General features: G+C 39.2%; 1 protein-coding gene across 31 annotated transcripts in view; it reads left to right on the top strand.

The window, feature by feature from the left end:
• The window catches only part of CAMK2D (calcium/calmodulin dependent protein kinase II delta), a 165,784-nt gene that overhangs the window by 66,079 nt on the left and 85,167 nt on the right, over window positions 1–14,538 (top strand). The gene's annotated exons all lie outside the window — the stretch shown is intronic.

Genomic DNA, 14,538 nt, shown 5'->3' with positions numbered 1-14,538 from the left:
AATGTGGTGCTCCTTTCTAATTCTGCTCTGGGGTATAATATCCCAATAGATCACCTAAAGCAACATGTACTGCTCTCATCTTCTTTGAGCTATTGCTCTGCCATCAATGAGCTATCTATGCCAGGTGTTTGGGGTTTTTTTGAGCAGTCTGTAGGAGGAGTTATTTCCAGTACTGCTCATGACTTTTTGAGACCTGCAGGATTTCATCTAACAGCATATGTTGCAAAATGACACAGACCAATGTCGATAGTTAGTGTTCTTTTTACTGAGGTGCTTATTTTATCCTGTTTTATTTTGTGTTTGAGAGTCTGTTCTTCTGTAGAAAAGATACGTAGATGCAGAAAGATCTACTCCTTTTATTTCCAGAACTGTATGTTTTCTACTCAAGCGTTCATGGAAAGCAAAAAAAAAAAAAAAGATACTTGGGGGGGGGGGGGGGTCCGTTTCCTTGCTTTAGAAACAGTAGAAACAGATAAGTAGCTTGATCTTTAAGGAGTTGCATCTAGGTTTTTCAGACACTGAATTATATGCCAAGGGTCGGTCTCATAAGAGTATTCGCTGTACCCAAGACTTCGCGGAAGGGTGGGATTTTCCTGTCCGTCTTGTTCCTCTACCCCCATGTAGTTCATTTTTCTCCTTTTCATTTTTAACTAACAAATATTGGTCTTTGTGACATTTTTAGACTAATAGAATTGTTTCATGCCTGGGAAAGAACCAGCTCCTTCCTTTTAATAATAATCATAAATTGAAAACAAATATACCGCAGTTCAAAATGAAATGTCGAATCTCTGAAAAAGCTCTCTTATGCAGTCTCAAAAGCTTAGAGGTTTCACATGCAAATTTGGTTAAAGAGTAGTGTTATCTGCGTTATTTTATCCGAGCCAAAATTTTTGCGTTGTAAAGTGATGCAAGACACGCTTGTTGCAGGGAGGAGGTGCAGCTCTTCTGCAGTTATGGAGAGCAGTGGTTACACATATGGTGCTGGTCTGACTCTAGAGTCATTTGCCTGTGCCTTGCTGTAACTAGAGTATATTTGTGAGTTTGAACAAGCCAGGGAAGATGAATAAAAAACAATAATAAACTGATGAAGAGCCGAAGTGCACGGAAGAACTCAGTTGAAACAAATGCCTAGATTGGTTTCATGCGATTGCATGTCTTCAGTTTGTTGAGTAGCTTGGACCAATATTAGGATGTAGTCCAGATCCTCTGTAGCAGGCCAGCTATTCCATATACAATGTTTATATTTGTGAACATATGACTTGAAATGCAAACAGGAGATGACAGCTTTAGTGACAGGCAGGTAGGGTTCTGTAAGTCAGCACAAGTTCCATGCATCATTACCTGCACCAAGGTGCACAACTCGGTCAAAGGATTATAGACAAATTCTTCTACTCCTGTTTCAGAAAAGATGCCATGTTCTAGGTCTGTCTAAGAGAAGATTTTCATGACTCGGAATTAACATGCCAGGGTTTGGCAGCAGGTGTTATATTATGTCATCGTCATTCCGTTTCTACTGTCAGCTGTTCTGCCAGCCCTGCCGGTGTATCTGCCTGAAAAAAACCTCTTCCAATTAGTGTGGTTACAATAGTTCCTTGTTTGCATAACTGCTTGAGTGAAGGCCACTTTGTATCTGGTTTCTCTCTTGGAGGAAGATCATAAATGTGGTCTGAAATTGAGAAACCTTTTTTGTAAACTTAGAAAGGTAACTCTTTTCGAAAGTAATAATTTCAAGCCTCTGAAGTCTGTCACGTAAGCTACTGGGCTGAAGAGGTTCATGTTTGCATGCTGAGCTGGCCGTCCAGTCCCTGCCTCGGCCGGGTGCCTACCCTCTCCTTCGCCCTGGGGCTGCCCACTGGAGGCTGCTGGGCTGCAGCCCAGCCCTGGCAGTGGTTTGCTCTCACCCCTTCTCCGGCAGTCATGCCCTCAGCCAGCTAAATGTCAACCCTAAAAATCATTCTAGGTGCATGCTGCCGGTATCCAACTGAATCTCTTATTCTTGGGTCACTAACACATCTCCTTTTTAAAAAAGTCATCTTTAGTGGGTAATAATACTACATCACACTAGAAAGCACTAATAGCGAAAAAGGAAGTATACCAGAGTAAGGTAACTCAGCTGTAACAGCAGAGATTATAGTGTGTTTTATATGTCTCAAAATAATAAAGATTAACCCTTGTAAACATACTTGCACTATGTGTATGACAAAGAGTATGCATGTTTAAAAATATTAGCAAGTCCATGAATATAAAATTCATGCTTTTCTCTTCATCTATATTTTCTCCTGAATTTACTGCCATGGAATAATTTCTGATAGCCCAGAAAAGAAAAGATTTTTTGAAAAGGAACTTGTCATGTTAACAATAAGCATGTATAATTTAAGAAAATTAAGAAAAAATTGTAAAAAATTTTCAAATGTGATCTCTATAGGAAAGCAGAGATGTAGTTTAATTGATTGGGCAGTTTCTAAAGATGATCTCAGTGGCTTGCTTTATTTTCCTCCAATGTAGCGTTTTTTACCTGTCTTTTTGAATTACAGATTTGTCGCAGGATAGCAGATTTCTGAAGTTAGAATTCAGTAATCCTTTCACTTTTCTTTCAGGTTTATTCTTCCTTATTCTTCCTAGTTAGATTGATTAAATATCCCTTCTAGAAGTGACTTAGTGTAAAGGTGTCAGTTTCAGGTTAACTCTATTTCTAAAATAATACATATGTAATAGTACTCAGTTTTAGAGTGTTGTATGGTCTCTTCGGTTAATTATCTTTCAAGTCTTAAGACTGTAGCAGATACTTTAGGGTGAAAAAACCTTTTTAGTCACCTTTTTCATACTTCCTCTCCAGTCAGAGTAAAGCAACACAGCTGTGGTGAATCACATTTTTAGATTTCAGCCTGTGAGTAAACACATTGTAGTTTTCACATGAGCAAGTTCTTTCTTCTTTAGAGAAACAGAGTTTAAAAAAAATTCTAAACCACTGGAAATATTTTCCCATTATCTTTCCAGAGAAAATAGAGAATTATTGAAAACTTCTACAGATTGCTGGTTTTGTATTTCCAAGGTAGGTGACCAATTAGTACCTAACTAGAAAAATATTTAGTATTTAGTTATTTCAGCAGGATAAGAAAGAATTCAGGACTAAACTTCTTAACAATCGACATACCTATTTTTAGCTTCCCAACAATACTATTTTTATATCCATTTCATATCTTGATTTGATGGTGGTTTTATTAAATGGGGGCCATTATGCAGTTAGGAAATCTTAGGATGACATTTAAAAAAGGCTTTTGATTTTAGTGTATATTCATATACACTAAACTTCAGAAGTTCCTCTGGTATTGAGAGAGGAGTCCTAAAATGGGACATGAGTGTTTTAATTTTGTTTTAAATGTAGAATTTGAACAAAAGATTTGGAAAAGCACAGCATATGGGGAGAAAATTGAAAGCTAAATCAGAATGCTTTCTTTCAAAAGGATAAAACTGAAATTTGGAAATTACAGTGACACACATGAAAATGCTTTCATTTCAGTTTTTGATTTGAATCTCCCCAGGTAGTCAATGTAAAATGTTAAACAAAAAAAAAACTGAGAGGAAACAAAGATTTCCTGTTGCCTTTTTGGAAGTATTTATGACATCGGAATATTATTTCAGGAATCAACGTACCTACCAAACATTCACAAATAAAGTATTTTAAGTGTGTACTGAGGGAGCTTAATTCTTATTAGGCATTTCTACTGAAAGAATGATTTTGTACTAGGGTAAGATACCAAGTTCTGAATTCATGTATGAAAATCTAAATCGCTGATGATTATTCTCACTAGACATGTGTCAGGAAGGGAAGCTAACTAAATCAAAATCCAGCTATCTGGCACTTCCAAATCCTTACAAATTGAAGAAATCCCTGATAATTCATTTTGATATACAGATGTTGTGTTGCTTGATAGGGATACATGTATTTATGCATAGCTAAGCCTATAGAAGCATACGGTCATTTGAAAAATGCTTTTTAGATGCAGCAATTTTTTTTTTTTTTTTTTTTTTTTTAAGAAACAGATCTTGCCAGTTGCATTTGATACCCTTTTAATGAAGTCATGAATGTAGGTACTAGTGTAAACTGCCTTCTGTAAGGCATTCGTTCTACCGCTGTGTTATGTGCTAATTTTTTTATTATGGAAAATCAGCATATTCCTTATTAGGGATATTAAGAAAACAGATAACCACGATAAAAATGTAAGATGGTAGTTCTCATATGATGGGATTATCTGTGGCGGAGTTCTAAAGAAGTCTCATTCAATATTTTTATCAACAGATTTAAAATAAGAAATTGAAGTGGTATCAGTTTGATATGGTGGGACTAAGGAGCCTTACAGCCAATAGATGTGAGCCTACATATCTAAGAACAAAAAATGTATGTCAGTGTTAAGAGGAGTGCCTGCATCTTGGAAAAGAATGACTTTGAAAAGCCTGTGATGACAGGAAATAACTACTTGAACACAAATCTCATCGGCATGCTGTAACACCCAGGGGCAGTACCATTCTCTGATGCATGGAAGTAACAATCAGAAAGAGGAAAATAGTATTTATTTTGTATCTGCCCACAGAAGTCAATTCTAGAGTACTGTGCTGAGCTTTGACATCCACATGTCAATAAGTATGATCTAGGTAAAGGGGGTGATTTGAGGAGGTCTACCAAGATAACCAGAAAATGTTATTTGTCAAACAAAAGGCAAAAAGAAACATGACTATGGTGATGAAGTTAAACACAGGTGTTAGTTTTTTGGCAGTAAAATTAGGAGAATAACTTAGTGGTATGCTGTTTTCTGACTCGAAGTGTGGATTGGGTTTTTTTAAGCTTTATGCTAAGAACCGTCTATTACTGAAGATGTATATAGTCCTGGTATTCAGAACTGTGCACAGGCCATTATTTTTGGAAAGCTGAGTATTGTTGAAGAAAGACTGAAAGGTAATGATTCTGCTTCTGTAGTGCTTAGGAAGCTGGACAGTCCTTACTGGTTACATTTATATCCAACACAGAAGTGTCACAGAAGTCTTCCCTGAAGACTTGTTTTCACTTCACATACAAGTATAGCTCCAGGATATCTCTGAAAGCTGTCCAGACACTGCTTTGCATATAACTAATTCAGTTAGTTTTTCATCATCTCTTTATTTTATTCATTTTTTAATTTGAAGAAATCCATGATCTCTTCTTCTCTATCCAGCTATGTAGTCATGATGCCTAATGAATGGTGTAGGAAAAAAGCTTAAAGGGAAAGTGGATTAGAAAGAGTATTTCCTGTTCTCCTTTTTCAAATCTCCATTTTCCACTTAAGTAACGTATATATGAAGGTTTGTTTAAAAAATACAGGATTTCCTCATCCTTTTCACCTACAACTTATTCCTTAGCAATACTCATTGCTTATGTTGTGACTTCTGCCTCTTCTCACCTCAGTTCTTTGTATCAAAGTAATCGCAGTAGAAAGCGAGCCCCACTGAATTTTGTGTGAGAATTAAAATGATGCAAAATCCATTAGCTGAACTTTGAGGCCTTGAGAAAAAACTTCGTGGGGGCTCGGAGTCCTTTCTTCCTGATCAGTCTTTGGCAATACTGGTATTTTGTCTTTTTCCAGCATTTCTTGAGTAAACTGGCCTGCTGCTTCTGTTACATTGTGGTAGGAAATTTCTAGGCAAACATAGCTCAAGTTCCTTTAGTAACAGAGCTCCAGCAGTTTGTGCTGGGCTGCAGTAGTTTGTACATTAGTCTGATTTTCAGCATTGCTGTATTTCTCAGGTTCTTACCATGATGAGACGACTGTAACAACATCAGTGCTGTATAGGTTTTCTTTTTTACTTATTACAGCTTGCTAACATAATAGAGTTTAAAATGAAAGATGTAAATGTAGGTTAAGCCTTACTGTTTGGAGATCCTAGTGCTTCTTCTTTGTAAGATTACATATCGAGTTATGTTAAAAGCTTACCTCCTTTACTGAACAAATACCCATGAAGGATTTGTCATCTTGTGTAACTATTAATTTTACAGCTGTTACGTGTACTAATGCTTCCAATTTTTAATTAGAAATTTGGAAAGAAAATTTACCAAGAAATCCACTTTCATTGTCCCGTTTTCTGGCCTTTATCTTCTTTTGGTAAACTTTGATTTCTTGGTCCTCTTTTAACTTTAGGTAAAGTTGTATTTTAACACTGTGACTTCTAGTGTAGCAATGCACATATTTTTGGTGGTATAACACTGTTGCACCATCTTATTATTACTTTTGATGTTGATTTAGAGCCCACTTCGGTAATTTTTGTTTATAAGGTCCCAAAAGATGATAAAAACTGCATTAGCCTGATGATGCAAGTCCTGACCCAGTCTGGAAAACCGCTGATTCAAACCTGGTAAAAATGTGGCATTTTTCCCACGCTGAGTTTGCTCTTGCAGGTTTTGTGCTGGGTTTGGGTAGTATTTTTCTAAATCAGTGTTACACTGTGTCTCTCTGTAGCTACTGTAATGGCTTTTGCTGTCTTTACATTCCAACTTGTCAAAAGCTACACACAGCAGAATGGTATGTGCAGTGCAGTAGGATCATGTAAATAACCAGAATCTCCTTGTTTTCACATGGCAGCGCTAACATGTCTGGCTTCATTACAGCACATCGTTCCCTGCCTGCTGTCGCCTCCTTCCCTTTGCTTTATAGACACTGTACAAGATATGGCAAGCAGACAGGATCCATTAGCCAACTACATCAGGCTCAAGTCTGACTCTGATGAATCTTCATCCTTCCCGAAAGGCCACAGCACATTTTACTGACATGTGGCAGCCCTTCAGGTGATAAATGAAGTCCTTTTGGCAACAGGACAGGTTGTCCCTGAATGGCTTTGTAAGTCAGGATATTTAGAGGTAAGTAGGACTGCCAAGCAGAAACGGTGCCATGTCAGCTCTAATAGGCCTGAGCCAGCTGTGTGCAGATCCGCTTGCGTAGCCTAGGTTGGAGTGGAGCTGTGGCATTGCCGACTAGCAGGAGTTGCCGTGCTTTGGAGGGTAGAAAAGTCTGTCTTCTATGGAGAACTGTAGCTGTACCAGCATATGGGAATGTGGAGCAGAATCTTTCCAAGGAAGGGTAGCTTTGTATCAGGTCAAGAGGCAGGCTAGATGCAGGACAGTCTGGGACACCAGCAAAAAAGCCAAATCACTAAATTGATTTCATGAATGTGTTGGTGTCTATCTGCAGTCTGCTCTGGTTTCCATACTTTGAGCTGGGAACTTCTCATGAATTGCTGAGGAAATTGATAGCACCCAGACTTGGCACTGCTCCTCATGAAACTCTTCGTGCTTGTGTTCAGCTTACTTATTCAGGAGTGTACTCTTTTGCCTGAAGTAAAGGAGGAAAAGCCTGCATTTTGGGCTTTTCTCATCTCTCCCCACAGTAACGCAAAACATGAGCATAGAAGTTGTTCAGTCCTTCATGTGGGGGAGAAATAAGAAACTTCATATTGTCTTGTCCTTTTTGGACAGAGGGTAATTAAAGATACGTGGGTTTTCTCTGTCCTTTATGCAAGGCAATGTGTCCTTTATGTTTTATATTCACCAACTTTGTGCGTGGGACTTCACATAAATTCACACAAATATACAGCAAATGTGGATTTAGTAAATCCTTTCTGAATTTCATTTGACTTAGTGTGGCAAGGTCAGGAGTAGCTCAGCTGGCATTAGTTGAGTTACTATATAAACCAAATATGGAATAAAAGTCAGGCCCATTCAGGTTTGGTGCATCTTTCCTGATGCAGTGAAAGTCAAATCCTCAACTGTATAAATTTATGCTCAATAAACATGGTCCTCAGGAATATATTAACTATATCTATGGATATAAATTTATATATATAGTTTTTTATGTATACACACACACACACACAAAAGCTTTTGTTTACCTCACTGAAACCAGAAATCTGTGGGACTGATCCATGCAGAGGATCTCACTTACTTTAATTATTTTTATTGCTTAGATGAGCTGATCATTTCAACAATTTTAAATCTCATCCATTCTGTTGAATTAATTAAATTTGTAATTTCCATGATGAATAAGATGAACCATAGTCCTTGAGAGAATTAAAATAAAACATCAAGAAACCAAATAAACTGGTGATATAACTTGATTTCATACTTAATGTAAAAGCCAATTTAATGAGTATTATAAAATAACAGATTCAGTGTTTAAATTCAGCTGCGGCTACAGCGTGTAGCTGAATAGTCACGTGCAACAACAGCATACAGAAGCTGGTTTTGTAGTAGCTATTTGTAAAATTAAATGTACTGTAATGAAACTGAACCAGGCAAAACACACAAGGAGGGCCTCATGGTTTTTCTTGCAACTGGCTTTTCTGCAGTCTTTCTCTTCTCAGCAGTTTTTGTTATTACTATGCATTTGATTTTTTTATTGGTGAAGTTGTTGTGAATGTACGGTTGATGTCTAACATAAAGAGACTGAAAGTTTTCACTTCTGATGTTGCAAGCATTTGGTGGGGGAAGGGCTTTCTGTAGAGCTGTTGGCAGCCCTAACAGCAAGTGAAATATAAAAAAAAACCAAACCATAGTTAAAATACTGTAAGTTGTTTAGTGCTAATCAGTGTGTCAGCCATTTTCAACATGTAACATATTAAGCATCAGATAATGTGGTCTGTCTGAGTGTGAAGGCAGCTTCATTAGTGTTAAGGCTTTTGTCTCTGTTTCGGTTACAGCATAATCCTTTTCTTCTGGTAAAAGTGGCATTGAATCTTTAGGTTTTACTCTTCTGGGTTACTGTGGAGCATAAAAATGTCTTTTAGTATAGACAGTGACACTACTCTTTGCCACACTAGGTTAATTCTCTTTCCTTTTAATGGAGGACAAGATTATTCTAGCTCAAGTGAAGCATTGCTGGTTGTAATATCCCTGATAACTGTAGCAACATCCATAATATACCGAGGAAATGAGGTTTCACTAGGATTTGCCACCAATTTAGTCATTTTTTGCCTCAGAAAGTATATGCATAATTTGCACCAGAATAGGTAATGATAAAGTATAAATCAAGTGTGAACCAGACCTTGAAGGATTTTCCGTGCCTTCTTATAGCTGGTTTTGTACGTTTACTTAAATGCATGAAAATTCTTTTCATAGTGTGTCCAGATTCTTCTAAACATTCTTTCTTTCCATAAAGTCAGTTATGCTTGTGTAGCCAGTCATTTTAAATGTAAAGTAGAGTAATCCACAGAAACGGGAAGTGGAATTTAAACATCTCTCTTGAGAAACCTGCTGCAGGGGATGAGTACTAGGATGGCTGCCACACTTCCCATTCATATTTTGATCTCTTGTTCTGTTTTACTTTCTATATATGCTTTCTGGAAAGAAGAGTTTCATAATTGCATTGCTGACTTCAAGAACCATATAAATAAGCTAGATTAAAATGAATTGCTCTCTTTTTGCACACAGAGGATGAATCTTTGAGAACTTACTTTTTTTGTTTGTTTGTTTGAAAGCTTTGTTTATTATGAATCTGCAACCACGTGTTATGCATACGGATAGACATCATGGCTCCCAGCTAAACCACAAATATGTAATTTTCCTCTGGACCCTTTCCTCCAAAAACATAGATCTCTACTACTTAAGCTAAAGTAAGCTTTTTCTTTCAGTAAAGCTAGCACAGACATTTTTAGAGCATTTTTAGGGGATATTGTATGTTCTGTTCCCTTTGCTTTGTACAGACAATGTTGATGATTTAATAAGTGAATTCTGCACTGGTTCTTGGATCAATACCCAAATGCTGGAAAAAAATATTGTCAACCTCTTATTTGAGGTGGCGGGGATATGGGACCAAACCCAAACTGAAAAATGTTTACAGTATGTTCCGTAGTGTGGATGGGTGTCACTGTCTGGATGGAATTAGTGCAGCTCCTGTATGGGTGGTAAAATTGTTGTTGGGTAGTTTCCATTATAAACCCAGCTCCAGCCTTGGCATTTGTGGCTGTGGGCTGAACTTGCTCTGTGGGACACTTTTGTCTCGGCTTGTTCCCTTTGCCCAAGAGAAAACAGAGAATTATCATTTGGGCACCATTTGTTTCCCAAGCAGCCTAAATCTGCCCATTTGAAGTGTTTGGCATCCTAACCCAAGGAGGGGGTGGGCTGTCTCCCTTACCAGCAGGGTGGCTGGTTGGAGGAATCAGTACGTGCCTGCTTCTGGAAAAGGTCTCTCCGAGGAGAAAGTGTTTGGCTGTTGGGACCACCTCGGAGCTCAGTTCCACCCTTACCCCTCCTCTCTTCTGTCTCAGCTTCAGTTACCTGTGACATGCAGAAAAGGATAAATTCAGACGTGGAGGCAGAGAGCGGGAAAGGAGGAAGGGTGGCATGACCCACCGGTGGGGAGGAGGAAGCACTTGAGTGAGGGAACGGGGGAAGGCTGGAGATCGGAGCTAGGAGTGGCAAGAGGTGAAAGAAAGGTCTCCTGACTTTGGATCATGGATCATGTTTTGACTTAAGCGTTCATAAATCGGGAGTGGCACTTCAGGATCTCGCTGGGGAGCTTAGGGATGTCTTTGCTCCTCTTGCAAAGACGATACAAACCCAGGAAGCTTATGAGGAGAGGCGATGCTCAGGGCTACTCCCATCTGCCCAGACATCTTGCTTTACTTACATACCCTGCCACCTGAAAAACACCATCATAAATCATGCAATCATGCTGGTTGGAAGGGATCTCTGGAGGCTATCCAGTCCCAACCCCCTGCTCAAGCCATGTCCAGTAAAATTAGGTTACTCAGAGCCTGTGCTGCTGAGTTTGGAGAATCTCCAGGGAAGGAGGTTGCACAGCCACTCTGGGCCCCACTCCAGTGTTTGACCACCTTCCTGTCAACAAAAATAAATAAATAAATAAAAGCGTCTTTATGCCTAACTGGGATTTTCCATACTCCAACATGTGTCTCTTGCCTCTTGTCTTGCCATTTGCACCCTGGAGAAGGCTGTCTCTGCCATCTTGACAGCCTCTCCTCTGGTAGCTGATGGCAGGAGCGACATGTGTTGCAGCCTTCCCTTCTTACAGCCGGCCCAGCCCCTCCTCATGTGCCACCTGTAGACCCCTGCGCATCACGGTGGCTGTCTGCTGGAGAACGCCTGAGAGAAATAATAGCTAGCAACAAACTAAGCTGTCCTAAGTACTAAGACTGGGCTGAAATAAAAAGTTAATGCCACAGGTTATTTCAAAGACACAAGGTACGATGTAATTCAGGGTATGGTCTGTTTTCGTGCTCATAATTTTAGAACTGAGCATTGCATTAGTCTGGTCTTAGGATGCTTTCCCAGGCAAGATGCTGCAGAAGAAAATAGTTTAGGGCAAGGAGCAAGGCATTCGCAGTATGCCGTTCTCTAAAATCTTTCCTGCTGATCAGGAAACAGGGTACTGGAATGAAAAGTGGATTTTCTTGAATACAGCTGCATCCCTGTTAGGATGTTTTTGTTCTTTTCTTAAAAATACATCCGCTTTCATGTTTAAATATTGTGACATAAATTCTTAATGAAAGTGTAATTGGACTAAAAACTGTAAACAGGGCCTGACTTTTTGGAATGCAGTTTTTAATTGGTTGCAAGGCATGCATTTGGAAGTACATTTTATAGGCTGAATTTGTCTACTGTCATGTCGTGTAGAAATCCTGCTTTCCTCTTGCTTTTTGCATTTCTTATGCATCTTTTGCATCTCTACCAATGGAATGCCCATTCAGTAAGAGATTTTGTAATATCTTGGTTATAATATATTGAGAACAGCACATTGAAAATCTGGTTACTTACTAAAAATTTGAAATTTCACATAGAAGATAATGAACAAAGCACAGTGAAACTGTGTACTGCTGTGACACTGGGAGGCTGGCTGAACATCAGTCCATGGCTCTTTATTTAGCAACATAGACCTAGGGTGTGTTCTCTGTCTATGCAAATGCACCTTGTGAGTAGTGGCAGTACAAATTAACCCTGTGTCGTGTTCCGGAAAAGTCGTGAGAGAGGAAAAACCATAGTACGGTTTCTTTCCTTGCTCAGATTGTGTAACTGCGGTGATACTAGTGATGACTGCAGCTGCCTGCTGGAGACTGCTGGCCAGTACATCTCACAAAAGTCACCAAAAACTTCTAGATTTTGAAGAGCTTCTTGTCTACATCTGTGTTTTCCTAAGAGGAGTTCTCTTGCAAACTACTTACCACAGCAAAATCTTTCTTTTTTTTTCTTCCCCTACTCCCCCCCCCCCCAGCCACAGGTCTGTCCTCATCGGGACTCAGGACTGCCTGCTTAGCCTAGCGTGTCTGTAGGTCTGCTGGGATGTTACCCTTTACTGTCCCCCTGCGTGGCAGCGGTGTGCCAGTGGCTGGTGCCAGTCTTGCGCTCGAGGGTGAGGGGACAGAATCGATCAGTTCCAGGTTGACAGCTGTCCCCTTAACCATTCCCTGTCTTGTAGCAAATGTTTCAGGTGTCCTTTAGGATTTCCTCGCTCCTTCAAGTGTTTGCTTTTAAAGTCACAAATTCACTTTCATCATGACGGGAGGCTGTTGTGTTGCTCTGCTCCTGGAAGTACCTGTCAAAGCCACGGCATACCAAGGGATGCTAGCTGGACTGGTCTCTCGGCTTTTCACGTGCTGCAACCTAGCACAGAGTGAATGCTTCTGTCCTGCAAATACCGCTAACCTCCATCGCTGGCAATGGATAAATATCTTGTAATTGCTCAGTTCAGTCTTTTTTTTGCAGATTTCTGCACTGAAGACTTTCTTACTCCCACAAAACTGCTGATCCAGGATTTTTTCCAGTAGATAGGGGTTTAATGATACCTCTCTCCTCCCAGTCACCTTCCAAATTTGGAAGTTCTTTTTTTAGTGGCTTCACCAGAGTGTTAGTATTCTCATGGACTGCCCATAGGAATGTGCTTCTAATTTTAGTTTGTCCTCTAGATGTCTGTCTCCTTTAAATACATCCAACTTCTCATTACAGCCACGCTGGGCCAAGCATGACACTCTGCTACTGATACTTGTATATTGAAGATGTTCTGGTATTGTTTTGTAATCAAATCCACAGCTTCTGCTCTTGTGCTGCACAGCAGTGAATAGCACTCATGTATCAGCAGTTGTATCATCAAAGTAGTGCTTTTTGATTAATTTATTTGTTGTGCATTTATTTATCGGGTGACCTTGAGGGTTATTTAATTGTATTCCATCAATTTATACTTGGTCTAATATTGATCGTGTTATTGCTAGGATTATGTTGAATTTGGCTATGCAGCCTTACTGGGAAAGAATTGGTTGATGATCTAAAGTCATAATTAAAGCTAAATGGCTTGCAGCTATCTTCTGTAGCATATACATTTTGGGAGTTACTGGATGTGCTAAATAAGAGGAATATGTAGAGAGATGCTTCAACTGCAACTAGTAGTCTAGCTTTGTGAATACAGACTGGCTTTCCAGCGCTCTGTTGCAGCTTCTCTTCCATCCAAGTTTATGTGGGTTTTCACTGAGCTAATTACAATCTTAGAAATGGACCCATGGGACAGGACAAACTTGCTAATTTCCATTTATTGTAAGACTGTGATTAAAAGACAATGGCAGTTTCTCATCATAAGCCTCAAGTTTGTCATCTGTTAAGCTAATATGCATTCCCTGCTTTTTGTAAAACAAACCCTTTCAATCATTTAGGATCATCATTCACTTGTAAACTTGCACGTTAGGAAAATGATAGTAAATTATAGTTGTCTTCAGTTCTGGTAGCATGACTTACTGTGACAGTTAATTGATAGAGGGGGAAGCTGCATTCACTCAGAAAACAATACAGATGGCTTTGAGCCTAGCCCAGTGGATAGAGATGGAGTGGGATTATTATGGAAACACCCTGTCTTGGTATAGTACTTTGAATGTCTCAGTCTTCTGCTCTGTTATGTTACTGAAAGCTTTTACTGCTTATATGTTGTCTTGATTGATTGTAGAAACATTTGGTTATCTAGGTTACGGCAAATTTTTGTTCACTACATCTGATGCTGTATGGATGTTGGCAGCATTGTACAGATAGCTAGAATTAAGAGACCGGTTACTTATGTAACCGTAATTTTTTTTTCCTTGAGACTTATCACACAGTCTGCTTTTTCAGATTTGTAGTGAGTATAAGAAACAGACTTTGCATCTTCACTGTAACCTGTGGCATAGTGTAAAGATGCCTAGGCTTGCTTTTTGGTTTTGCTGTTGTTGAAGAGCAGGTTAAATAAGTCATGCTGATACAATTAAACTAACAGAGGTGCACACACCAGCTTGTTTAAAGTCAGTTTGGGTATCTCTACACCATGTTCCCATTTGCCATAAAGACATGCCCTAGGAAACTTGCTGTAACTATAACAATTACAAATGAAAATATTTATCTGTAATTGATGTGTGCTAAATCGTGCCCTGCTAAGAGAAGGGGAAGTAGCAGCAGAAATCCTTCTGCAAAGTCAATAATCTTTGGAAACATCTTCATTTAGTCAGTGTTAGCTAGAAGCTTCCCTTTCTGTGCTACTGGCTCTGTGG

The sequence above is a fragment of the Harpia harpyja genome, chromosome 2 (assembly GCF_026419915.1).
Source record: "Harpia harpyja isolate bHarHar1 chromosome 2, bHarHar1 primary haplotype, whole genome shotgun sequence".
Classification (NCBI taxonomy): domain Eukaryota; kingdom Metazoa; phylum Chordata; class Aves; order Accipitriformes; family Accipitridae; genus Harpia; species Harpia harpyja.
This window is presented reverse-complemented; position numbering and strand designations above follow the sequence as displayed.